General features: G+C 38.5%; 1 protein-coding gene and 2 pseudogenes across 1 annotated transcript in view; all 3 read right to left on the bottom strand.

Moving 5' to 3' along the window:
* Positions 1-27,842, bottom strand: part of LOC120600792 (olfactory receptor 5B2) — a 40,420-nt gene that overhangs the window by 11,733 nt on the left and 845 nt on the right. The window contains exons 2-4 of the mRNA XM_039860323.1: positions 26,705-26,769; positions 2,570-2,643; positions 576-661 (exon numbers count right to left, since the gene is read on the bottom strand). The gene's annotated coding sequence lies outside the window, so the exon portion shown is untranslated. The remainder of the gene's footprint in view (positions 1-575; positions 662-2,569; positions 2,644-26,704; positions 26,770-27,842) is intronic.
* Positions 8,045-9,028, bottom strand: LOC120600794 (olfactory receptor 5B12-like; annotated as a pseudogene).
* LOC120600741 (olfactory receptor 1444-like) lies at positions 21,225-22,089 on the bottom strand (annotated as a pseudogene).

The following is a 27,842-nucleotide window of genomic DNA, read 5'->3' as shown; positions in this document are numbered from 1 at the left end:
AGCATTAATATATCATATTAAATCCACAAGACTAAACAACGTCACCCCCTCAAGAAAAGAGTTTAAACAGACAAAAATTAGAGCATTCTAATATTACAAGATCAAAAAGATGAGGAGATTGGTGGCGAGGGGAATGTGGGAGAGAAAATTGCCACCACTTGAGGTGGCCTCAAGGAAAGCACTGTCCCAGGACCCAGATTTCAATTGAACCAAGTAGGTAATGCAGACTGTCAGAGGAAACATTCAGAACATATTGGGTTATCTTGATGACCGACTATAATCTTGAAAGAGCACAGTGGAGGGATTTCAGGAGTCAGGCAGGAGAGGAAGCCAGGTCAGTAAAGGAGATATACAGAGAGGTATAGACATCATTTTGTAGGAGTCGAGGCCTGACAGCAATCCTTAGCTTCATGTTGAGTGACATCATGATAAATGTGATGATGAGATTAGTTCTATGGGTCTCAAGGCAAGGGTGGGGGTTTGAAGGCAATTAGACAGGTGAGGATCATGACGAAGTATGGAGAATTCTGGGCAGAATTCACTCCTGCTATTAGTGGTATATGTAGGCTACTTACTCAGAACAGGGTGACTAGGATACTCTCTTGGTTCCTTAAAGGACTGCTCACTTAAACCAATAGCACAGATACAGATAGCTCAAATTCTGGAAAAAACAACAACAACAACAACAATGTGCTGGGAATCATTTTAAATTTTTTTTACTAACTTTCTTATCCACATATGAAATCTTAGGTTTTAATCCAACATCTTCCTAGAGAAAAAAAGAAAGTTAAAACTTGTTTAGTCTTGAAAAGAGATTAAGAATTAAAATGGTTCTTCAAGGCATTTATTGCTCTCCTATCTTTCTTTCCTCCACACATAGAAACTTCTTATGGAATGAACCACCAGACGGTACAAACTAAAAAATGCAATTTTCCTGACAAAATGCTCTCTGCTCCCAATACAAATCTCATGTGCTCTTCAAAGAATAACACAAGTTCCCAAGCTTCTTTGAAGACTTCCCAGCTCCTTCCTCTTCAGATACAATTATGCCACTATAATCAATAGAATTTATCACTTTGTTACTGTAAAAAAATTTTAATTTTATTATAAATTATCATTTTTTATAATGATAGTGGAAGTCATGTTTCACAGTGACTTAAGCTGTAATAGACGTGATTTATTGAGCATTTGGTGTGCTCCCATCACCAAGCTAGAGTCTGTGCTACTGAGTTAATCCTCATATATCGTGTGAGATGTTATCCCCAATTAACAGGTAGGAAAACTGAAGATTACTGACATTTAGTTACTTGCTTAAGGCTGAAGAAAGTTGCAGAGCTGGGATTTTAAAGCCAAGGTACTTTGAATCTAAGTCTTAGCTCTTTATCAGAAGAAATATTACTTTAAACTTTTTACATTTAACCTAAACTGGACACAACAAAATAACTCATTGAGTTGACTTATCGATTGACTAAGCGATTCAATCTATCATTGGGAGTCAACGTGAATAATTAAAAAGCACACACTTGGGAATCAAATATACTTAACAGTTTGTGTGATATTGTGCAAATAACCTTCCTTTCTGGACTTTAGTCGAATAACAAGAACTGCGTCCACGAAAGTTTACAACACACTTCAACTCTCAAAAAAATCTCAAATAGTAAAAAGGGCACATAACTCTTTAGTAATACCAACCAATAAGCCATAAAAAGAGCTGAATGCTTCCATTCCTTCATTCACTCCTTGAACCTGTGGGGTACCAGGTTGTGTGCTAATTTCCAGGCCTACAGTGATGCACAAGACACATTCTCTGACCTCAGGATACTTAGTGGATTGAGACAGAAATGTAAACTTATGAATATTATGCATTATTCTAATTCTCCATTCCCAAGAGAGAGCACTGTTTTCTCATTTGCTTAGACCTGTGTAATGATAGTATAAATTATCTCATTTACACTATAATCCATCAGTCTTCCCATGTAATAGTTAATAAATGAAGTGTCCAACACCAGAAAAATCTCTAATGGCAGAATTAGAACTTACGGTCAGATCTATTTATTTCCATAATTAGTTATCTCTTTTGTAATTTAACAAATTTCCATTTTAGTTCACTTTGTAACTGATTTCTCAGCCTGATTTTTCTATTATTTAAATATTAATTAGCTCCCATATTACAATAAAATTTTATATTAATACTCCATTTGATTCTCTCAACTCTGTGATTAGTCAAAATGACTAATATTATCTTATTCTCTGAAAGAGAAAACTGAGGTTAAAATAGTTTAAATAATTTATTTAAAGTTGAACAAGCTTACACTTCGCAGACTCAAGGTTTTTGTGTGTTTTTTTTGCTACATCGCATGATAAATCTACATGTTCTGATAAGACCCCTACACTGTTTAGACATATAATCCCTGGTTGTATGAAACAGATACAAGAAATATTCAAAATATTCAAGCCCGAGCTCAGAGTAAACCAAAGGAGAAATCACTTTCTTGATTCATTTTTCTGACTACCTTTACCCATGCAAATTAATGCAGCCGGATTTGATTTAGTAGATTTATAGTTTTACCTTATTTCCTGAACAGTACAACATGCAAGTCCAGCACCTTCATATGTGAGTGGATCTCAAATCAGAAATATAGCCTGTGAAAAAAAAGGCAACAAGCTGTTGGAGTATTCTTCTTTAGTGTTTGGCCAAAATATTTAAAGTTCCTTAGAGGCAGAGAGAAACTGAAGGAAAAAATGCTATCGGCTAATAAGAAAGCTAGTCCTGGATCTGCAGCTCACTTTTCTTAGGTAAATCACTAACCCTGTTTAAACCTTGATACATTCAACTGTAAAATGGAAATAATGAAAAGGCAGCCCAATAACACCCACCCTGTACACTACAGCTACGATAAGAAACTAGGAAAATTCCTAAAATGCCTTATACTTGGCAAAGGGTGTCCGTCATAATCACAATCATCATCACTATTATGTGGGATTGTTTACCCTGGACATGGCTGCATACTCTTAGAAATGTCACAGTTTGGGAAAATGTCCTTGTGGCCACTAGACAACTATTAACAAATCAGATGAATAAAGGAATAGCTGAAGGAGCTTGGAGTCTTGGGCTGCACCCTCTAACACGAGGTCAAGCGCGATGATGTGGGTCTCAAAAGGTTAAAGAATGAAAACCAGAAAGGAGTTATCTAGTCATGGAAATCTCGAGGGACGAATACCCTGAGGGGTTACAAAACTCCTTAGCTCGCCTAAGTAGAGAACCAGTGATTAAAGTGTCTGTGGGGATCCAGCTATGCTTGTTGAGGGAGATCCTGGGTGTATTTGCACTCTTTACGGTTACCCTCTTTGATAATGCACAAACCGAGCCACAGTGTGACCTCCTTAAGCAAGACAAGTGGAGCTCAGGAATTAGCGCTTCACTTAATTCATCTTTAACGTTTGCATCATTGAGAAGAAATATCAATTCATTCAACTCTTGATTGATCCCAAATGTGTTTAGGCCATGATGATGAACCCTGAGATGACAAACCCATGCAAAATAAATAGCATTCTTTCATTCGTGGCGCTTAAGTCTAACGGAGAAGATAGATACTAAACAAACAAACACTCTGAGAAGCATATAATTACATGTAGAACAAAATGCCGTATATATGAATAAACATGTAATTATAAATAGTATATACTTTATGGGAAGAAGAGTGATGGAATCAGGGAGAGCTTTGACATTAATATACTTTTGTCCTATTTCTGTAAGTTCATTATATACATATATATGTACTATATACATATACATATATAGACAATATACATAAACTTATAAGTTTAATATATATACAGTTTTTTGTATATGTACACATAGAGGGATAATATACATATACTTATAAATTGATATGTATATTACTTACATATAATCTGATGCGCATATGTATAAAGTTCATGAAACATTATATGAACATTTTACTTATCTCTAACTTAACTTTTTTTAAAGCAATTATATTCCCTCAGATATATTTTTGAAGGTAATTTTTATTTTGTTTTTTAAATAATTCTTTTATTTTTCAATTACAGTTGTCATATAATATTACATTAGTTTCAGGTGTACAACATGGTGATCAGAAATTTATATAACTTATGAAGCGATAAATCTAGTACCCATTTAACACCATACATTATTACAATGTCATTGACTATATTCCTTATGCTATACTTTATATCCCATGACTATTTTGCAATTACCAATTTGTACTTCTTAATCCCTTCCCCTTTTCACCCATCCTCCAACTCCCCTCCCATTTGGTAACCATCGAACTGTTCTCTGTATCTATGAGTTTGTTACTATTTTGTTTATTTTGGTCTTTGGATTCCACATGTAAATAAAATCATACAGCATTTGTCTTTCTCTGTCTGAATTACTCCATTCAACACAAGACCTTCTAGGTCCATCCATGTTGTTGCAGATGGCAAAATTTCGTTCTTTTTTTTTATGGTTGAGTAATATTTCTAACAACTTTTTGGTAGATTTTATTTTTAGAGAAGTTTTAAGTTCCCAGCAATATTGAGAAGGAGGTGCAGAGATTTCCCATTTACCCCTGATTCCACACATGCATAGCTTCCCCGTTATTAGCATCCCCCAGAGTGGTGCATTTGTTACAACTGATGAACTCACATAATCACACAAAGCTCATAGTTTACATTAGGGTTCACTTTTGGTGTGGTGCATTCCATGGGTTTGGATAAATGTGTAATGATATATATCCATCTTTATAATATCATACAGAGTATTTTCACTGCCCTAAAAATCCTCTATGCTCTATCTACTCGTTCCTCCCTCACTCACTCCTAGAAACACTAATCTTTTTACTGTACTGTGTCTCTGTAGTTTTGCCTTTTCCAGAAGGTCATATAGATGAAATCAGACAGTATGTAGCCTTTTCACAGGCTTCTTTGACTTAGTAGTATGCATTTAAATTTCCTCAATGTATTTTCATGGCTCGATAGCTCATTTATTTTATTTTTTTGAATATTTTTATTTTTTGAATTTTTATGAGTTTATTTTTTGAATTTTTATGAGTTTATTTTTTGAATTTTTATGAGTTTATTTGAGCCAAATTGATGATATATGCCAGGGAGCAAGCTCTCTTTCATTTCTTTTTAGCACTGAATAATATAGTTCATTGTCTGAATTACCACAGTTAATTAATTAATTCAGCTACTGAAGCACATATTGGTCGCTTCCAAGTTTTGACAATTATGTATAAAGCTGTTTATATGCTTATATATATCCTTGTGCTGATTTTTGTGTGGACTTGAGTTTTTAACTCCTCTGGGTAAATACAAAGTAATGCAATTGCTGGATTGTATAAGAGTATGTTTTGTTTCATAAGAAACTGCCTAACTGCCTTTCAAAGTGGCTGTACTATTTTTTTATTATTATTTTTTTATGATGACATTGGTTAACTAAATCCAATAAGTTTCAGCTGTACACTTTAACAGTAAGGTGCATATATATAGAGAGAGAGAGAGATAGATATAGATATAGATATATTTACACTGTGTGTTCATCTCCCATAGTTAGATTTCTTCCTGTCACTACATATTTAACCCCTTTTACCTCATCTGCCTCCCTGTTTCTCCCCTAATCCCTACCCTCTGGTAACCACTAGTCTACAGTCCATGTCCATGAATTTCTGTTTGTTTGCCCTGTTCATTTGTTGCTTTTAGGTTTATATCCCACATATAAGTGATATCATGTCATTTTCAACTTTTTCTGTCTGGCTTATTTCACTTAGCATGATTATCTCGAGGTCCATCTGTGTTGTCACAAATGGCAGCATTTCATCTCTTCTTATGGCTGAGTAATATTCCATTGTATATATGTACCGCAGCTTCTTTAGCCAATCATCTATCATAGGACACTTTGGTTGCTTCCATGTCCTGGCCACTGTGAATAACGCTTCTATGGACATCGGTGTGCAAATACCTTTTTGGATATGGGTTTTCAAGTCTTTGGGGTAAATATCCAGTAGAGGAATTGCTGGATCATATGGTAGATCAATTCTTAATTTTTTTGAGGAACCTCCATACTGTTTGCCATAGTGGCTGTACCAATTTGCAGTCCCACCAGCAGTATATGAGGGTTCCTTTTTCTCCACATCCTCTCCAGCATTTGTTATTACTTGTCCTGTTGATTATTGGCTGTACTATTTTGCGTTCCTATCAGCAATGAATGAGAATTCTTTCTACTATACCTCCTCTCCAGCATTTGCTGTTATCAGTGTTCTGGATTTGGGCCATTCTAGTGGGTGTGCAGTGTTATATTTCGTTGTTGTTTTAACTTGCATTTCCCAGATAACATAAAATGTGGAGAATAATTTCATTTTAAATATCAATTTTGTTGCAATTTGTAAAGGACTATATCTAAGCAGAGGAGGGCTCTTCATGGCTGGCTTCATGGGCACATGGCCTATGCAGTCACTCGGCATCCTGAGCTGTCACACAGAGTCCTGCGCTGGGTTTGATGCCTTGCTTTTGCCAACTTGAAGTTATTATAAACTTCTAACAATGGGGCTCCATGTTTTTCTTTTTATACTGGGCCAGCCCTGATTCTTTACACTTAAATGATTCTGGTTAGGTTTTGGCAGTTCGTAAGGATAACTTAGAGAAAAGAAAGATCCCAGTTCCTTTTCTACAAAAGAAAAACCATTCCCTATGAGGAGAGACAATTCCTGGCTGTGGTCTTTTCACTTGGTTTTGAAGGATATGTCCCATACGCTTAAATATCTCTGCTATGCCATTAAAAAAAAAAAAAAGATGCGTTCATATTTCATGTCGAACCACAGGAGTCCTAGATACTAGATTTCAGATACCACATGGAAAAAGCATACTTCACTCTTCCCACATATAACTCTAAAGTTAGGAAATATAATTTTATATGTATCATAAAAGTGTCCCAACTCATTTAGCTGGGAAGGATATATTTAAAGATAAACCAATAAACAGAGTATTGATAATTCGAAGAAATTCTCTTTAAACTCAGTAAAATACTTTCCCTTTTAAAAGACATCTGCATAATTGCTCTCACTCCTCTGAATGATTCTTAGTGTACTAACATACCAAAATTTAAAAAGCTAGTTTGGATTATTTTAGAAACTGGCGAGGACCAGTCAAGTCAACCTCTAATTTTAGCTTCAATGGTAACCTATATATAAGTTGGCTGCTTGGCTGTATACATGAAAGAAGAAGCATGAAATGTGTCCTGGGCTGAGTATCTGAAGACTAAGAGTCAAGCCTTACTTTAAAATTAAATGTTATTTTTATTTCAGAGAATTAAAATATGTTTTTATTATTTTTTCTTATACTCTGGTCTGCTTCCTTTGTTAAAATTGTCATATGAAGGTGTTGCTTCTGAATAATGTAGTCAATCAAGATAAAAACTGAGTTCAATAAAGATGCCCATATAATGACATTTATTATCATTGAAAAATGAATAAAACAAACAAAAATATTCAGTAATAAAACTATACCCAGAATGTTTGGCACCAATTTTAAGTGTGAAAACAAAATATTTGTATATAAAAAGTTTTAAAAATTAAAATGAAAAATCACACACATAAGGACTATTTCTATTTCAAAATTACAGGTTCACATTTAAGAATGTATTATCAGATACAAAATCATTGTTTTAAATTATATTATAAAAATAGACTAATTCTATTTGTCTCTTGAATTTATTTCTCTGTCCATTTATGGGTGTGTGAATTACACGGGGTTTGCATGAATGAGATGTGTGTGGACATATACTTAAATATACACGTGACTGTAGCTGCCTATACGGGAGTATGGATGATTATATAAACAAATGAAATGCAATAAAAATAAACAAGAATTATAGGTTTGCGATTGATTCCTCTTAAACTACTTTTACCTGAGGTCTCATATTTGTCAAGACATTTGCTTTATAGATTTAGTAAAGAATTGGGGGGAAGTAATTCAGAAATTTATAAAATTGTTGGCCTAGCAATTCAATATTGTCCCTAGACTGATCTAAGATGCATGAAACTGTCTTACTGTTGCTTCTATGTAATTAAAATATGAATCCTATGGAAGACTTTGCCTTCTCCACAGCATTTTTAAAGGCACTCTTGACCTCTTTGTTCCCCAGGCTGTAGACCAGTGGATTTAGCATGGGGATGGCCATGCTGTGGAACACGGAGGCCACTTTGTCTGTGTCCATGAAATGGTTGGAGTTGGGCTGTAAGTATATGAAGATGCCCATCCCGTAAAAGATGGAGACTGTAGGGAGGTGGGAAATCAGGGGGAAAAGCCTTCCGGTGTCATTCAGATGAGTTCATCTTCAGAATGGTGATAACTATAAACAAGTAGGAGATCAAGATGACCAGGTTAGCAAATAGGACATCCAAGCCCACCAAAACAAATAAAACCATCACACTTCTGTAGTTGTCTAAGCATGAGAAAACCAGGAGAGAAAACCCACCGCAGAAAAAGTGATCGGTCACATTGGATCTACAGGAAAAAAAAAAAAGCTTAACATGTTCCAGACATGCATGAAGGTGTCCAAGAAACTAAGAACATAGGAGTCTATGACCAGACACGCACTCCCTCTCACTGTCATGTTGATGATGTAACGTCATGATTTACACACTGCTGCATGGCAGTCATAGGCCATTAAGGCCAAAAGAAAAGTTTCTACAGTAAGAAAGACTAAAAAATGAATATATGAACAGCACATGCATTGTAGGAAATAACCTTGTTTTTATTTATAAGGAATCGGCTATCACTTTGGGAGCGACAGCTGTGGAGTAACCTAAATCCACAAGGCAGAGATCACTGAGGAAGGAGCACATGCGGATGTGGAGGTGAGAGTCCAGCAAGACCAATGTGATCCCCAAGTTCCCAACCAGAGTGACAAAGTGGACGAGGGAGAACATAAAGAGTAGGAGCCATAGTTCTGGGTCATCCATTATTATCGCAGAATGAATTCCGTCACCCGTGTACTCTTTTCCATTGGGGTCATTTGTGAATTACATGAATGCCCTATAGCAATGAGAAAAGAGGATCTAGGTAGTAACTGTGCTTAGAGCCATCATTATGTCCAATGTATGCCTTCTATCAGAATTCTCTGACTCTAACATGGGCATAACAACAAGATGTAATTCTTTGATATTGTTAGAAACTTTGAGTGTTCTAGCTAAAAGGAGTTTGGAGATAACATAACACAATCTTCTATCTTCATGTATGATTGAACTAAAGTGTGGAGAAAAAAAGTGACTTATATGAGATCACAGGATTAGTTACTGACTGGGATATGTTAGCCTCCCAATTCAGATTTTTAAACACTGACACAAAATATTCATATGCAATAAAATAGGTTAGTGTAATTTAATTTATTTCACTTCAATTACCATTTTGCTATTAATCTATTGTATCAAGAGCAGTATTATATGCTGGCAAAACATAGTTTAATATATCATGCTCTAGCCTTTGATAGTCTCACAGGATAATAAGATACATAGAATGTGTAATTACCACACAGGGGGATAATATAGAAATCATGTAAAAAAGAGTAAAGACATCTAGAGAATAAAAGTTAAAAGCATGAGTCCAGGCTAGGGAAGTCAGGATGTAAATTCTAGCTCCACCATAAACTAAATAACTAACTTTGGGTATTCCTTAATATCATTTGGCCGTCAATTTTTCCTTGAACTCATTATCAAACTGGATTGATAATGCAAACTGACATTGTAAGTTTTTACACATTAGAACTAAGACAGTTATTGGTCTGTGTATGGATTAAAGGGATGAGTGTTGTAATAGAAGGAATTCTAGGATCCTATACCCTCACTATTTCCATTTGCTTCTATCCCCAATTCCTTCCACTTTCATATTCCTTCTATATCCTCTTCCAATTTTTCACAAATGTATCCTTCTTCTACTTAGTGGCCAACCCAGCTATGCCAAGTAAGAATCCATTTGTTTTCTGAGTCATCTTACATATTGACTAAGGTCTCTGAGCCTCAATTTCCCCATCTGTAAAGTGGAGATAACAATGTTGCACTTAACATTCAATAAATGTAGATATTCTTATCGTTTGAAGATAGTGACAGGCTCTATCTAGGGATCCAAAGTGTAGGCGAGGTTAAGGAGGGCTTCCACATGCAAATGAAACCCGGATCCTGTGATCTCACCCATTTCATTTTCCTTCGCATTAATTTCATTAATCTATGCAAAAGATGGTGATGGCTTGGACCAGGGTGGTAGTGAGAGAGGTAATGAGACACTATCCAATTCTGGATATATTTCAAAAGTAGAGCTAGCTGGATTTTCCGATATAGTGAATATGGAGCATTAGAGAAAGATGGAACAATGTTGACTCCATTTCTTGTATAGTGATACAAGGGATGGTATAAAAGAAGCAAATGTTTGGGCAAGAACAAGAGAGACCATCGCAGGTTAGTCATGCTGAGTTTGAGATTCCCTTTGGTCATCCAAGTAGAAGGGTTACATAAGCAGTTGGACTGGCTGCATCAGGTTACATTAACTCACTCTGTGAGATGAGTGTGGTTGATAGGATTAATCTGCTACAGATCGCTTATCCTCACTTACTTCTGTGAAATGAAATTGATAATGATAATTCCCACTTAATCATATTATAATAATAGCTAATGTATACTGAGCTTTACTGTGAGCTAGGCATTAGGCTGAAAGAATTATGTTATGCAACTTCTACAAGCCTTGTGAAAACATGCTATTATGATTTCTGCTTTATAGATGAGAATTCTAAGACTAAGAGAGGTTTTAGTAATTTCTCCAGTGTTGCATCACCAGTAAATGATAAAACAATATTTAAAACTTAGAAGTCTGATTTCAGAAACCACAGCCTAAACTACCATGATAAATAACCTTTCAATTAAGTGATAGCAAGTACTTGATATATCAAAGTGATTCCTATTATTTTGTCTAAGTACTGCTTTTGTGCATTCACACCACTCTGTGCTGGTCTACATGTGAGTCTTTCTTGTGTCAGAATTTATTTCAGTCTTTGCAGGGTTTTTTTTTTTCCCCCATCCCTGCTGATATGAAGGCCCAAAATTCTCTTAGAGAACAAGATTTTTTAATTCCTAAGAAAATACAGCATCTCTCCAGGATGCTCTGCAAAGTTCAAGCCTCTGGATTGGTGTCTTTTATCCTCTGTGCATTTATGTGCTCATCAAATTCTGAAAAGAGGCTCATGAACCAAAAAAGCAAAAGAAAAAGAAAAAAAGCCGTTAAGAACCACAGCTTGGGCTATTATCACCGAAGCATGGATGCTCTATTTATAAGAAGCTGGGATTTGGTGCTTTTCACCGGAGTCTGAGTTCTCTGGGTTCAATGCCAGATACCACCTAGATTTCCTTTTCTGTCAAAGCTCTGTGGAACACTGGTTATCATTCTATAAGTCCTAAAAATAATTCCGTGTTATTGAAACTTTTTTGAAGATTTAGAAACAATACTTAAAACATATTAGAGAGTAAAATATTCATTAGCCTATTAAAGATGCTGAGAAGTATTGCAGTAAAGAAAGCTGTTTAACTGTAAATTGCTCATGGAAACACATTTTCCCATGTAAACTTATTAACTCTTCCACAGTGTTAGTTTTTGGGGAGAAAAAAAATTCCCTGTTAGACAGAAGCATGTAATCCATGAAATCCCTACAAAGTGTACCCCCGGGAACAGTGCATTTCAGAGTTATACTCTGAATATTTTCATGACAACTTTCAAGGGGACATTTATAATTTGCCCATTTTCATGATTCTCTCTTAGCTTGAGGACTCATTTTTGTCTCATTTACCTTTTGAATACCATCAAAATGTCTGGAATGTATGAGTTATCAACAACTACTATGTAAATAAATAAATAACTCAGAACCTTCTGTTTGTTTCATTGATGGAGAATAAAGTAGCCAACCCCAGTTTGCCCAGGACTGAGGGGTTTCCTGGGACCTGGCACTTTTAGAGCTAAACCCAGAAAGTCCCAGGCAAATGGGCAAGTTGATCATGCTAGGTGCTGGTGATTTTCTGTTTTGTTGTCTTTTGTTTTTACTTATCTTATGTGCACGCGCTCTCTCTCTCTCTCTCTCTCTCTCTCTCTCTCTCTCTCTCTGTTGGGAATTGAGCTAAACACTGGACGTGAATTATTTTGTTTAATCCTCACAACAATTCCAGGAAATAGGTTATTATTTTGTGTCCATTTCACTGATGAGAAAACTAAGACAAAGGTTTCACACCTTGCCCAAGAATACACCCCCAGCTGGCTCTAGAGCCTGCTCCCTTGACCGCTTCCTCTCTTGCCTTCCACAATGAATTCCGCAGGCACAGCAAAGAGAATAAGGTCATGAAATTCATCTCTGAAAGTAAGTGCTCAGTAATTTATGTGGAAAATAACGTGGACAAGCATAATCCACTCCCTGCTGGGTGAGATAGAGACAGAGAGAGAGAGAGAAACAGGCAAAGCCGTAATCTTGACATTAATCCAAGAAGCGAGTGACTTAGAATATGAGATTTTAATATGTTATAAACAGGCCAAGCAAACCGAGAGCTATTTTTAGCTTCGAGTTATGAAATATAATCACATGGGCAGGTGGCCTACATAGTTAGTATTATATTTGGGGAAGAGTTTTGCCATCTAAGTGAGACTATCATCTCCCCGACCAAGTCCGGGAAAGGCAGCCGGAGTCCCATGGATGTTGAGCAGAACTAGCCACTGCTGTAAAGTGGGAGATAGAAAATCAAGGGCCTAGACTCTGCGCGGCCACTTTCTAGCACTATAACCTGGGGAGCGAGCTACCTAAGGATTTTGTGCCTCGAAATCCCTACCTGACTAATAGGAGATGGGGTAAATTGAGATATAGTAGAAAGCGTGCAGAGCCCGAAAACGGTATAAATCAGAATCTTGGTTCTACCACTTAGCACTTGTGTCTCTCAGCCTCAGTTTCACTAGCTGTAAAATGGGAAGTTTAATTTGCCCCTCACAGATTTATTGTGAATTTTAAAGATATAACATACACTAAAACATAGAAAACATATCTGGCATGATAAAATTGTAATTCCCTTTCCTTGAATGTACAATCTTTCATTCGCTCAGTAAGGATCACTGAGCACCTGCTATGTGCTGGGTACTAAGCTAGGTGCTTCAGATAAGAAGGTGAAGATGAGAGAGTGCCTGTTCTTGAACTGCTAATCATTTCATAGAATGTGGTGGCACTTCTCCAGCTTATTTGACCTTTAGTAAAATCACCTCACCTCTCTGGGCCTTAGTCTAATCAACCATAAAACTAAGATAATAAATTAAATGGTAACGGAGTAATCATGAAAGACATAGATGACATGCCCAGCAGAGCTCCTAGCACAGACGAAACCCTCAGGAAATATTTGGGGAGACTCAAGGGCAGTCACTAAGGCTCTTTACATCACTAGAAAATGTAGATGTTGTGTGCACTAACCTCAGAGCTATTATTTTCTGCTTACTTCAAATCAAGTCTGGATATCGAGGGTTTTATCTCTGAGATTGTTGGCAACACAAATCACAATCCTGCAGAAAGCGGAACGATATTATTTGGACATCAGACGTTCTCATAGAATTGAGAGTAGGTGAGGAGACTACTTAGATCATATTTGCTGGGAAATCGAATGGGACTGAGATTTGCACGCAGGTGCCTCGCTGGGGAAATGCCCTTGGGAATAGCACCTGTGAGGGAAAGATGACAGTAGCATCAGAGAGAGGGAGAAGCCAGGCTGTGATGCAGTGACGCCGAAGTCCTCAGCCAAGTTTTCAGGGGACTCTGGAGCTGGGATGGCCCTCAGGAGCTGTCTTAAGGAGACAAGCCAGGGGTGGGGGCCAGCCTTTGTATCTCGCAATGACCAATCTTGGACGCCAGTTACCTTCGGTGATGTGGCTCCCTTCAGCTGAAGGCAGTTCCTGGAGGGAGTTCAGCCATGAAGTCCAGGCAGCTCACCTGTGGCATGCACTATGGGAGACACTATTGTTGACGGAAGAGATGCCTGGAGTTGAAGAGGGAAAGTGTAAAGAGTAGCTAACTAGAAACCCAAAGAAAAGAGGTTGCCGTTACTAACTTGAAAGGTAATGTATCGGCTCTTGGATATGTCTTTCTCTCCAGCCGTAGCCAGGCCAACATATTGCTCAGATATAAAGTGACCATTATCTGAAGAGAGAACCAGTAATGTGTTTATGAGAACAAGGGGTGACTCTATCAGAAACATGCAGGAAGAAGCAAGCACAAAAGGGCTTGTGCCACCAGCCAAGACAGCCAGGCCTGCAGAGGTAAAATATAGCCCAAGATCTGGCTCAGCCACTTCTTAGACTCGAGACGCTCAGAGGCCACTTCTGCTACACAGGCCTTGACTTCCTTGTTGGGAACCAGCCACAGTGAAACCGAAACAGCCCTAAGATCTTTGTTATACCTAGGTACCAATAATTTCAGATCTTTTTCAGTATCGTTAGCAAGAAAAAAAATGATTACAAAATGGATGACTTGGTAATGACTTCACCTTCTGCTAGTAAGATAAATTTTGTGGCTACGCTTTCTCTGCATTATTCATTTTCCTACCGATTTGCTAGTTGAAATGCTTACAGATGTCTCTTGTATTATTGAGAGGTTTTTTTTTATCTTATGGTTTTAGCTTTTTACATGTCTACTCTACTTTTCCATTTCTGGAGGATGGGGACTTGTCTCTTATTCACTAGACAGTCCTCAGTGGAGTGACCCTCGCATGCTAGATATATCAGTTATGTTTTGTTATAGAGACCAACGCAGACTAACATAAAGAAAAAAAAGGAGATAACCAAAAGAATATCGAGAGGTTTACAGAATCAAATGCTTTACCTTCACGAAGGTACATAAGCAAAATCCTTCTCAATGTTCTACAGAAGATGAGATTCTCCCTTTAGCTCTGACATCTGCATGATATCTCGACTTTCCCAGTGGAGTTTGAATCTGTAGTTTAAATTCAAAGTCTTAATCCGAAAGAGACTATCCTTCCCATCTGAGCACCAATTTCTACCATTTCAAACTTTTTTCTCATTATTTCTTTTCATGAATATTATAATCCAGACAAGGAGAACACTGTTTGCCTAATACATTTGCATAGCTTCCCTCCCATTTCACGGCATCTTTCTTGTCCAGAACTAATGTTATCATCTTTAATTCCCCACCCCGGGATCTATCCTTTCTTTACTTATTCTATTATTGCATTTTCTATGTATCTCTTATTTTTTTTTTTAATTATTTCCTACATAGAAGAAAAGTTACTTATATGTAAGTGCTGTCTCTAGCTTACACTATGAACTTCTTAAATACAGGAGCTCTGTTGAGTTTATCTTTTTTTATCATTTATATTGTGAAACACATCTTATACAGAAAGTGCATAACAAAAATTTATATAAACTCTATATATAGGAGCTATGTTTATCTTTTTAAAACATTATTACTGTGATATACATATTTTTAAGTGTATAAAACATCTAGGTTGAGTTTAATAACAGTTATAAAGCAAAAACCAATATATAATATATCCATCATTCAAGTCAGGAATAAAGCAGAAGCCTCTAAATACCCATTCCTATACATTCTGTTTGTATCCATTTGTGGTTTTCTTTATTTTTCCACAATAGAAAAATAGCCAAAAGACTTAAAAATCTCACAAAAGCATGTTTAATTTCATCAGTAATCAAGGAAATGGAAATTAAGAAAACAATTAAAAAAATTAACCTTTCTTCAAATTGGCATAATTTAAAAGTCCAGTAATAATCAAGTGTCAGCTGTGGGAACTCTCGCACACTGCTGATGGGAGTGTGAATTGGTACAATTGCTTTGGAAAATAGTGCCACCTTATTTAGTAAAGTTGAAAATGTATATAACCTTATTGCACCTTCACATATACGTACCCTAAAGGAATGAATGAATATGTGCACTAAGATATATGACCGAAATGTTCACATCAGCATTGTTCGTCATTACGCTAAACTTAGAAATAAGACAAATTAACATGAACGATAGACTAGAAATTAAATTTTGCATTTTTCTTTTGGGTCATCTGTCTTTTCTCATTGATGTGTAGAAAGTTTTTTTAAAAAACATATCGATATATCTACATATATCTATATATATACATATCTATATCACACACACACACACACACACACACACACACGTGTGTATACACTAACTTTTTCCTGGTTAAACATGCTACAAAAATCTTATGCCCCATCTCATCCTCCAAGACACACAGGCCAACAACTGAGAAATTCCGTGTTATGAACAGAGTGTAAGATTCTTGGGCTTGGGTCTGAATAGCTCAGTGGTGAGATCCCACAGAAGTTTCTTCATAAAAGTGTGATTTCTCTTTAGGGACATATTTGTTGTCAGAGGTCCAGGCTCTTCATCCACTTTGATGGAACAAGTCCTAATTGCCTGTGGAAGTAATGGACTGGGGAATCGGTGATTCACTGACTTCTAATCTGAGTGGTTTGCTTTTCTTATAAGCTCCTGCCAACAGAAACTCCTGCCATGTGCAATCTCATCCTTATAATGGAGTTCAGGTGAGTCGCTACACTCCATCCATTCAGCTCTGCTTATAATATAATTACCAGTGGCAATGCTATCATTAGAAAGAGAGTAGCGATTTTAAAAATGCCTTTCCAGGGTTCTGGTCAAGATGACAGAGTAGGTAAATGTTGTGCTTGCCCCCTCCCATGACCATATTAAGATTACAACTAAATTATAGAACAATCAACCTGGAGAACCATCTGAAGACTAGCTGAACAGAAGAACTATAACTAAGGAAGAAGGCAGGTCAAGACCGAAGGAAGCTAAAACTTAAAAAAAAAAAAACAAAGCTTTCTTGCCTATTAACTCATTCGAGGAAGGTGTGGTATGGCTGGTGATATTCCCTCCACTTTGATAATGAAGAAGTTGGCGCAAAGATAAACAGCTTATGCCAGTTTTACAGCTGGTAAGTGGGAGAGTCTTGACTAGAAGCTAAGTATCCTATCTTGGAATTCTGGGCTCTTTCTATATTATTCCTTCGGAGACTAGCTCAAGTTCCACTAGGGAGCTTTTCCTGCCCCCAGCATTCTGTCTCATCCCTGAAGAGTTCTAATTATTATTTTTTATACTCCTCACTTGACAATGACCGCAAGTGCCCTGAATTGTCACCTATCTAGAAGTATGTGCCTTATTCCACTGCACTGCTCGCAAGCTGCTCCTGACGCAAGAACAGTGTTGTATATCACCTGGTTCCTTCACAGACCTCACACCCAGCCTTTCCTGCAGCATGTGCCTGGTAAACACTGGCTGGAGCTTGGCTATCTCCATGGGCTGCAGCATTCAAAGAGCCCATGCAAACCACGACTAAAAATAAATGCACACTGATCCATTCATGTTCCTTAGAGTATAGGGAAAATTCCCACCAACAAAGTTATTGAACACTGAGTCATTTATCTCCAGTGCATTATATCAGTCACCATATATGCAGGAGGATTTGCTTTGTTGAAATAAGAATTACGTCTTATAGTCTTATATTTATACTCTCCAGAGGGCCTTTCCACACGGCAGGAACTTATCATGAAAGAGTGTCTGTAAATGATTTATACTTCGAATAAGTCCTCTATTGAAGTTTACTAAAATATAAGGCTACTTTTCTCAGAGAATTGGGCAGGGAAGGCAAGACTTATGTTCAAATCTTGGCTCCTCCTGTTAACAGTAGGCAGGCAAGTTAACTCCTCAAAGCTTTGGTTTCCTTAGCTGTGAAATTAAAGCACAAAAATCTATCTCATGGTGAACAAATGAAAGTAAAAGCAAAAATGTCTTCTGACACATCAAGAACTTTCTAGAATTTAAAGGATGAGTAAGAGTCAAGTAGGATTTGGTTCTCTGTGAGTTAAAGCAAGTTAAACTGTGGGAATCAGGGCTTTCTGTTGCAAAATGAAAGGGTTGATTTAGGTTATTTTTGAAGGCTCTTTGAGGGCTAACGAGTTCTGACACTAATGCTAGCTTCAATGGTCAAGAACTCCTAATATTTTAATTTTTCTTTTCCTGTATGTAAAGCTAAACAAATTCTCTAATGCACAAAGGGAGCCTTCTCTTTAGAATAACTCAATCATGTATCCTTTTCCAAAAGGATTATCTATCCTGATATAAACAATTGTCCCGATTTATGTTTTTTCACATTCTGTTTTTGGACATTTTCAGGGAGGAAGTCTTCCTGTGCTTTTATTGCACTTTCTTGATCTACAGGTTTTACAGTATCTTTTATTCATCAGACCGTTCCTGCAGGGAGGCGGTGGGTGTTGTTAATAGCCAAATGGGCATTTCATCTCCATTTGACAGATTTCCCACATGGAAGTGAAAAAGTAATATGTATTCTGTAAATTGATGCCTTGCTGTTGACAAGACATCTCCTTCTGAGTAGCTTCTGTAAATGAATACTCGTGTAATGTCAGCTTGAAATATGTCTGCCTTAGGGCTGGGAGGTTGGAGGAAAGGAAGTTAAACAATGGATGGAAATGAAGGCTTGGACTCGGATGCGATGGAGAGCGAGGGAGCACAGGAGCCCAGAGTGGGAAGCACAAGGGCAGATAAGTGAGAGCTGTTCCAGGAATCTTAGCTGTATCAATATGCATTCATTACGATAGGCATGTTCACATACTGTGTTTCGTGTTATCTTCACAGTTTAATCTGTAGGTTGGGTTCAGAGAGATTGAACGACTTTCTTGAGGTCACACAAGTGACAAGAAGAAGAAGGATTTTCTTCCAGCTTTTGATACTAGAACTAGTACTCTTTTATACCCTTTTGCAGTCAATTGTAACACGAGTCTGAGACGACCTCAACAGAAAACAGAAATAGGTAGGCTTTAGGCATTTAACTCTTAGAAGAGCCACATACTTTTTTGCTTAAACTGAAAGAGGCAGAAATAAACACACCCAGAAACACACTTTACTATATACTGCCATGATTGTGATATACAAACTACAGCCTTTAATTTTTTATGGGGACTTAAAGGTTTAGTGGTGAGGAAAATTCTCACTTGTGCTAAAGATAGAAAGAGGTTGAGGAGAAGACAAAAGAAAGAGAAGAGAAAGCAGGAAGTAGAGAAGGAGGAGTAGGGAAAAGGAAAAGCAGTCAATTATATCGATAAGTAAAAATGAGCTCAAACTGGAAAGCACTCAGTGTTGGGGGAGCTGCTTCCCAAATCTCTGAGTTTAGGTGTCCTTGAGAAGTCTGTAACTTCTATGAGTTACTGAGAATGACTGCTGCGTGAAGTGGATCCTGGCCTCTAAAGGCCGTTCTCCTACATGTGTGTTGCTGGGAAGGTCCCACTGCTAAAGCGGGGAAACAAGAGGCTGGATGAGGCAGCTCTGGGATGCGAAGGCCTGCCATGCAGAAGCAGCTCTTTAGGAGACGGCGGCCACACGCCCGAGAAAGCATCTCCTACAGGTCCACCTCATGTTCCCGAGCTCCCTCTTCGCTCCTCTCTCCACAAGATTCAACGATCATCCCTTCTCAGACACAGGCTGTCCCGCGCATGATGGAGTTTGATCATCTCAAAACTAATTTCCTTGATTTGGCCCATGGAGATTTCTGGTGTTCACAGTTAAAATAAACATTTATCTTTTTGTGTGAGTGTGTCAGAGATCTTAAAATCACAAACTATGCGGCGACTTACACTAACTGTAGCTACAAACGCCATGGAGCAGTTGACAGGTGAGAAGTATCCGCCACTCCCTTCCCACGCACATGCGCTCCCGCCACCCAGCACGTGACCTGAGGCGGGAAGGCGGACTGGCGCTGTGCGTCCTCACGCCATTCCTATCTTAAAAAGTCAGTTTCCGCCGGGTTTTGTATTCTGGCAGCATCTGATTACAGAACATCAGAAAGCAACAGGGATCCAGAGGTGAACTGAATTATTAAAAGAAGCAGAAGCGAAGAGGGCACAGAAAGCTATTGTGTGTATTCACGATGGAGTCACCAAACTTAAGGGTGCAGAGACACGTGAGAGTTTAATTTAGAAGACAAATATTGTCTTTCATAGTCCTTGGAACGAGAAATGCTTTTTTTCCCCTCCAAACCTATTGCAAGTTTTGGTAATCATGTTGGACAAAGGCCAGAAAACATAGAACAGAGTACAGGCTTTCTAAAGAAAGGTATGTTTATTCAGGTTAAAGTTTAAACAATTTATCTACTGAAGCTGTTATATACACAAGGTGGCTTATTGTTCTCTACCAAAGTTCTCCCAACACTTTAACAGAAGGAGAACACATTAGTGCACCACTGATAAGTAAAGGCAGCCATGTGAGCAGGCACAGACGGGCGGATTTAATACTGGGCCACCTGACTCTTGGACCGGTGCTCTGTTCTTTAAATTACAATCTTCTCTGAGATGTTATTAAAACTGTTGAGATAGCTTTTGTCAGCATTAGGAACTTTGCTTCCAAATCCATGGACCAAAGAAATGAAAAGCATCACGCTGTGCGTTCTAGTTGATACATATCATACAAGGAAGATGTAATCCTGACACCACATTTTAATGGTGAATGGAAATTTCTTCCAATTAAAAATGTGGAGGAGAAATTCAGCGCATTCAGTTCATATTTTCATCTTTTGCTTTAAACGGTGTCAAGAAACAAAGGCAAGAAGGATGTAGACACTTTAAACTTTTGTTTAAACTTTAACCTGAATAAACATACCTTTCTTTAGAAAGCCTGTACTCTGTTCTATGTTTTCTGGCCTTTGTCCAACATGATTACCAAAACTTGCAGAAGGTTTGGAGGGGAAAAAAGCATTTCTCGTTCCAAGGACTATGAAAGACAATATTTGTCTTCTAAATTAAACTCTCGCGTGTCTCTGCACCCTTAAGTTTGGTGACTCCATCGTGAATACACACATGTTGCTCTTCCCTTAAACTAAGATTATCTTCCTGAATGAGACATTTCGAATTGCTGCTTTTTATGACTCCTAGTGGCAGGAGTAACTACTATTTTGGGAGAAGCAATAACTGAAATCGGCCAAACTTCAAAAGTCATGATGGCATCTACGTCTCAGGGGAGGTTTATCCCTTGGTGACCAGCCTACTTGCTACTCACACTTAAAGACTAGAGATGAAGTTTGTTGAATAGTTACCAGAGAACATTTTTTACTTCTTTGTTCCTAAGGCTCTAGATCAAAGGAGTTCAGCACAGGAATCACCACAGTGTAAAATACGGATGCTATTTTGTCCATGTCCATGGCTGGCTGGAGCTGGGCTGTAAGTACATGAAGATGATTGTGCCGTAGAAGATGCAGTGAGATGGGATGCCCAAGTGGAGAAGGCTTTCTTCCATCCTTCAGCAGAATGCATCCTTTAAATGGTGATGTATGTGAAGAGGTAAGAGGTAAGGATGACCACGAGGGGCAAAAAGACATTGAAGCCCACGACAAAGAAGACAACCAAGCTGCTGATGCTTCTGTAGGAGCAGGAGAGAGCCAAGAGTAGGGGATTGACACACACACACGCAAATGATTAATGGCATTAGAACCACAGAAGGAAGTCTAAAGCCGTCTGCAGTGTGGATAGAAGCACTGAGGAAGCCGTAGACATAGGAGTCAACAGTCAGGAGGGCGCACACACCTGTCGTCATGGTGCTGGTGTAATGAAGAGGTCTACCTATGGCTGTGTGGCGGTCAGAGGCCTGGGGGGCCAGGAGGTAGCACTCAGCAGCGGCAAAACCCACAACGAAGAAGAACTGAGCGGCACATCCGTTGCAGGAGATGACTTTGTTCCCTAACTACAATGCGGCCACCTCATCTTAAGAGCTACGGCTGACGAGCGACCCAAGTCTGCGAAGGAGAGGCTGCAAAGGAAGAAGTACACTGGCGTGTGGGAGTGGGAGTCAGAGTGCATGACCACCGGCATCCCCCCGTCCCCGCCAGAGCAATGAGGTGAACAGAAATACTAGGAAGTGGGGAACCCGAACGTTGTGGTCATCGGTTCATCCCAAGAGGATGAAGTCTGTCACTTCGGTGCTATTCTCCATTCGGGTCAACTTGAATTTAGCTTGGTGATTAAAGAAGAGAAGCCGATGACACCCAGATGGAAGTATAAGAGGAATGACGTCATAATTGTGTTGGGGAGGGGGAGACTTTCCCCCTCTATCCTTCTTTAAATCTTAATAAAATAATAAAAATGACGCAAGACTCAATGAACAGGAGAAACCCAATTAAATACACGCGCACGGGAGAATATGACACTCAACTGAGGCTCAAAGAAATGATCAAACTTCTTATACTATTTAGACAAAGGGAGGATAAAAATGTGAGAAATTGCCAGGACAAAGAACGTTAGTGCTTGTTGCAAAGGAATCTAAGGAAGGTTTGGGCTCAGGGAGTAAATGAGTCGAGGCTACAAGGTTTGTTGACACAGGCTTTTCCGACTCTGGACTCTGGATTTTTTAACTCTTGTGATCAGGTCACCTCTCAGCCCCTGGGGGCAGGAAGGGCACCTGTCACATGGAGATTTATTTCCTGTCTTTAGAGACAGAGGCAAGTCAGGGAGTTCCTTCTGCTCCCGCTGCTTCTCGAGTCATTTTAATTTGAAATAATCAATATGTCATTGTGGGATATCTTGGGGCCTCCTGCACTGGGCTCCAACAATATAAAAATAGAAAACTAATATAGACTGAGAATGTACTATGGGTAAGGCACATGCTAGACCCTTCCCTTATATAACAGCATTACATCCTGTTAGATAGGTGCTATTATGCCCATTTTATGGATCAGAAAGTTAAGGCTTGGAGAATTTAACATTGACCAAGATAACCTAATTATTAGAGACCAGAATCAGAGCTCACACCTTCATATTAAAGAATCCAAGGTCCATACACTCAGAGCTTGAATTACTCTATCTGTTTACATCATCTAAAACAAATGATTATGTGTCTAGTAGCATCGTTCTTAAGAGTTTATTTATTTAATTTTTAAAAACCAAAAAGAGAATAGTATGAAGTAAAAAGTATAAATCCCTCATTCCTTGTCTTCTTATTTCACTCCCAAGAACATAGCCTCTATGGAGATGTCTCGCTGTTTTTCTATGCACATATAATTCTATGGTATTAGTCATAATAATATCTCACTATATCCCAGGCATTGCTCCGAGGGCTTTACTTGTGGTTAGCTCATTTAATTCTCACATCAACTCTTTGGGGTTGATTCTATTATTTTCCTCATTTTATACGAGGAGTAACTGTACAGATAATAATACTCCAATCCCGCGTTTCCCGTTTGTCACTCTTATAAACAATGCTCCATAATATAAAACATGCAAACAGAGCATTTTGCTTTCTTTCTTAGATTATTTCCAAGTTGCATATGTTACACGTGCTCTCCTTTTTTCTGGCTACTATTCTAAAACCTAGTAGTTTTTAGATGGGGACTGGAGAGCTATTATTATAAAATAATAAAAAAATAATAATAATAAAACAACTTTTGCCCAAAGTCACATAAGTGGTAAGTGTTGAAAGTGGCCTGTCTGATATTAAATCCAGAGCTCTTAACTACGACTTTTAATGTCTTTATGAGTTTATCCTTCAACAGTGATGAAATTGAAATTTATATTTATATATTTACATGGAGATAAGAATATCTCCGCCTCCTATCAGAAGTCTTTGTTATTGATCCCGGTCACAGTTCAGTCCTCCCTTCTCTGCTTTCTCAAAGCACTTGGGTCTTGGTTGATTATCACACAATTAGTTGGGCAACCATCCAGCTCCTTAACTGACGCTAAGTCCCTTGGGGCAGAGACTGTCTTCCTCCCGTCTAGCCCACCCACCCAGCCTGCCATGGCCCCTTGCACACATAAATAAATATTTGTCGAATTGCATAGAACGTCAAAGTGTTTAAACATTTTTTCATGCTAACTCTACAACAAACAGCTTATTGTTCACTTGTCTAGCTGGGTCCATGTTTCCTGCCAAAACATTAGCTTAGACCGGTGGTATGAAAAATATTCAGAAGTAAAGTGAGGTTGGGGATGGACAGGCCTGGAGAAAGCCTTGTGTCCTAATCGTAGGGCCCTATCTCTCTCCTATTGTTTTTCCTTCCTCAGCCCGGACAGTTTACAGACTGTTCCTGTCCCTGGTCACAGAGCGGATGGAAACAGCCGGAGACAAGGGAAGAGAGAAAGGTATAGGGAAGAAAGGAATGGAAGAGACAAGGGACTGAAAGGAGAAAAACGTTTCATCTCTGCTCAACCTTGGCTCACCTTGGAAAGCAACCACATTGATCAGATGTGTAAGGAACCTTTCTCATAACACAGAAAGAAGCAGGCGGCCCAGACTGTCCTGCTCAGACGACAATTCCACGCACTAGTGTTGTGCCTGGTATCGTCGGAACCGGCTCAGCCGGCTTGTGAAACGCTACGGGACAGGAATCTGATGATATTCCACTCCCTCGATTCCAGTTTGTCATCTTTATAAACAATGCTCCAGGGAATGCCTCGTGCATCTTCTCACAATTCTTTGCCCTTAGGATAAGGAAAATTCCTAGACTTTTAAGGTAAATTCCTAGACTTTTATAAATTCCTAGACTTATACTTTTCATCTGCCTTTTGCTTATTGATAGATTTCCATCCACTAATGTATCAATTAACTTTTCAACTGACAGTGTTTTCCATTACATCTATTTCTTTTTTTTTTTTTTTTACTTTTGGCATGTATGTGCTCTCTCTAATTTAGCAGACATAATATCCTCTAATCAGTGACAAGCAGCTTCCTGATCTTACATATCAGGAAACTGAGGTATGTGGCGCCCCTCGAGGTCACACAGTTACTTAATCGCAGTATCTATACAATACCCAAGAGCAGAATTTCTCAACTGCTGGTCGGAGGTAGGGGAGAGGGATCATCCTGTGCATCAAAGGCTGTTTAGCCGCATCCCTGGCCCCTACCCACTAGATGCCAGCAACACACTCCCTTTCCCAGTTGTGACAACACTGTCTATAGACACTACCAAATGTTCCCTGGGGTGGAGGCAGGGGGGTGGACAACATTGTCCCTGGTTGAGAACCACTGTTCTAGAGTTTATGAAACTCTTTGTGCTCATTTGCAATCACAAGAATTCCATGAGTTCTATATTTTACATATCTTACAGCATATGTATATATATAATACTTACGTGAGATAAGTGGCTAGTTCAAGGTCTAGAGTATTCCAAGTATTTCTGCTCCTTGCTGGGGGAGTTCAAAAAGGGAAAATCGCTTGCTAAGCACTACGATCCTTCAACTAAAGAGATATCCATCTTCTTATCTCATAAAACAACCTCTTCCCCAAAACAAGGTGGAATCAACAATCTGGAGAAACTCCAAGAGTGAAAGGCAGCTGCCTCGCCGTGGATTCTTAGTGCTGTTCCAAAACATCAGCTCCAACGCCAATCAGTTACCTTGGTTAACACTGACGTAAGCTATAGTTCTGATGTCTAACAGGTATCACACACTTCCTACATGGAACTGCCTCAGGCTGCCATCTTCGTTAGCAATTAATATTCAAGGCATTTCCCATGGTCCTTTGATGGACAACCCCTTCCACTATGCATTGCAGTCACTGTTAAGAAACACACCTGGATCCAGAGCAGCAAAGAGAAATCTGGAATCACGCAGAGAGAAGAAAGGCCTCCTTCGCTCAGTGCCGCACCCTGAAGGGTTACAAGGCCCTAACCCCACTCCTGTTGCTGCTGTGGCTGCTGCTGGTGTATTTTTTCCCTCTCAAGCCCCACAAAGGCCAAGTTTTTCTGCAAAGGCCCAAAATAAATATCAGAAGGAGCCTTGAAAGAGTAAAGACATTTTTAAAATATTTAAAGATACTACGTGTTAGACTGACCAACAAATAAGAAAGTGTGTTAAAAATTGAAAAACATGAAAACGTAAGGGATTATATATATATAGAAGTCTAAACCACCAAGACAGTCTGGAAATAAAAGTTTTATCAGAATTGTTTCTAAAGGGGTTTGAAGAAGCACTCCCAGCCATCACATCGTATTTGGAAATTTCCAAAGGAAACTCTTAATAGTAAACTATTAGACTAAATTCCATGAAGAAAGAGACAAGGTCTGTCACCGTTTTGTGAATCACTGTTCACGGCTTAGACTAGCGCAAGATGCATAGTAGACTTTTAGATGTTGGTTAAGTGAATAAATGGACTAGAAGTGCAACGGTTGAGTTGGAATAATGGTATTAATGCTTACTAGCAAGCAAATCAATTTCCCTCTACTAATAGAGGATTAAGTAATATAAAATATGGAAAAATCCAGCTACTGTGTGGTCTACAATGGGTGTTCAGTACAAACTAATTTGTTTATCTTATTATTAAACTGCTGGTTGCTCATGTGAACTTGGTTCCTGGGTTTTATTAACACCAGTTGGTCTCAGCACTCTATCTTGCAATAACGATGTCAGTTTCTGTTGAAGAAATTATGACCCAGAATTACCTATGGGAGGCTCACTCCGTCTCAATTTTGTTATGAGACGTGGCAGAGAACAGTGGAAAAAATGGAATTGAGTCATTTCTATATGAGCCCCTTCTTTTGAGCCCTTTTCCTAGACAAATTATTTCTACTCGCTGTGAAGAATGCTGCTTTTAAAAAGGTCAAGGAAAACATACCTGGCTCCTTGGGAATTGTGTGATCTCAGTTTAGAGCTGCCTTCAACTACTGGACTTTCTGAAGTCTGAAAAAGAAAAGAAAAGCTCTTTAGCCTCCGAGAACCTCAAATCTCAAACAGTAAAGGATTTCCTGAAGCTGTGTGGTAAAAGTGTGAAGGCACTTTAGTTGCTTTCAGAGATAAGCAACAGCTTCCAAACCATGTGGGAGGGCTGGGGTCCCCTGGGAGCTGGCATCTAGGTAGATTTGGGGTCTTCTGGAAGGATGGTCCCTGAGGTCTCAACCTTAGTGCAACTCGAGGCTCAGTGACCATCAAATCTTTTATTTTCAAACGAGCCATCAAAATACCACTTTCCTGAGGGGATGAAACATTATTGTGACATGAAAGAGCCTCAGAGGCCCAGGGGGAGTCCCCACTCCCGTTTTTCAATCACAGGCTAAAATTATTGATCATCAAGTTCCATCAAAAATGCCTTGCTAAGAGCTGGAGAGTCCAACCATCTCCATTTCGCTCAAAGAAGACTTCCTGTAAGTATTGGTATTTAGCTCTTTCTCTAAAACTAAACGAGGAGGAAATTTTAAATGCCAAAGATAGATGATAAACACCAGAATCACTATTTCGCTTAAATCCAGTTCTGACTAAAGAATCCCAAGTTCCAAGGAGTCTTGTGAATCAAAACAATTTCAGGATATTCCCCCCCCCACCCCCCGCCCATTTAACTTTGTTTTAAATGAGCTTTAATATAGAGCTTACAGAGAGCCAAAGATCCTATTTCAACCTCTACTGAATGATCATATATTGGATGCCTTCTATGTTTGGGGCTCTTATTAAATACTACATATGTGTTAGTTCACTTAATGTTCACACAACTCTATGAGAAATGTATTATCTTTTCAATCTTACAGATGTGAAAACTTCGGTATGTACCTAGGGCAAAGATCTTAGTTTCTTGTAATATTTTTTAATAAAAGAAACCAGGGCTCCTTAGAGAAATGACTCCTTCTGGGACTAAAGAAGGGAATATCCCAGAAAAACCTGGATCATCTTATAGTTCCAGAAAGCAGAGATGCTCAAGTCTGTCTGCAACGAAGTCTATATGTTTTTACACTGTATTCTACTGACAATCAACATAGACAAGC

Source organism: Pteropus medius, unplaced genomic scaffold (assembly GCF_902729225.1).
Source record: "Pteropus medius unplaced genomic scaffold, Ma_sr-lr_union100, whole genome shotgun sequence".
NCBI lineage: Eukaryota > Metazoa > Chordata > Mammalia > Chiroptera > Pteropodidae > Pteropus > Pteropus medius.
Note: the sequence above shows the minus strand (reverse complement) of the source record. Positions and strands in the feature narration are given on the sequence as shown.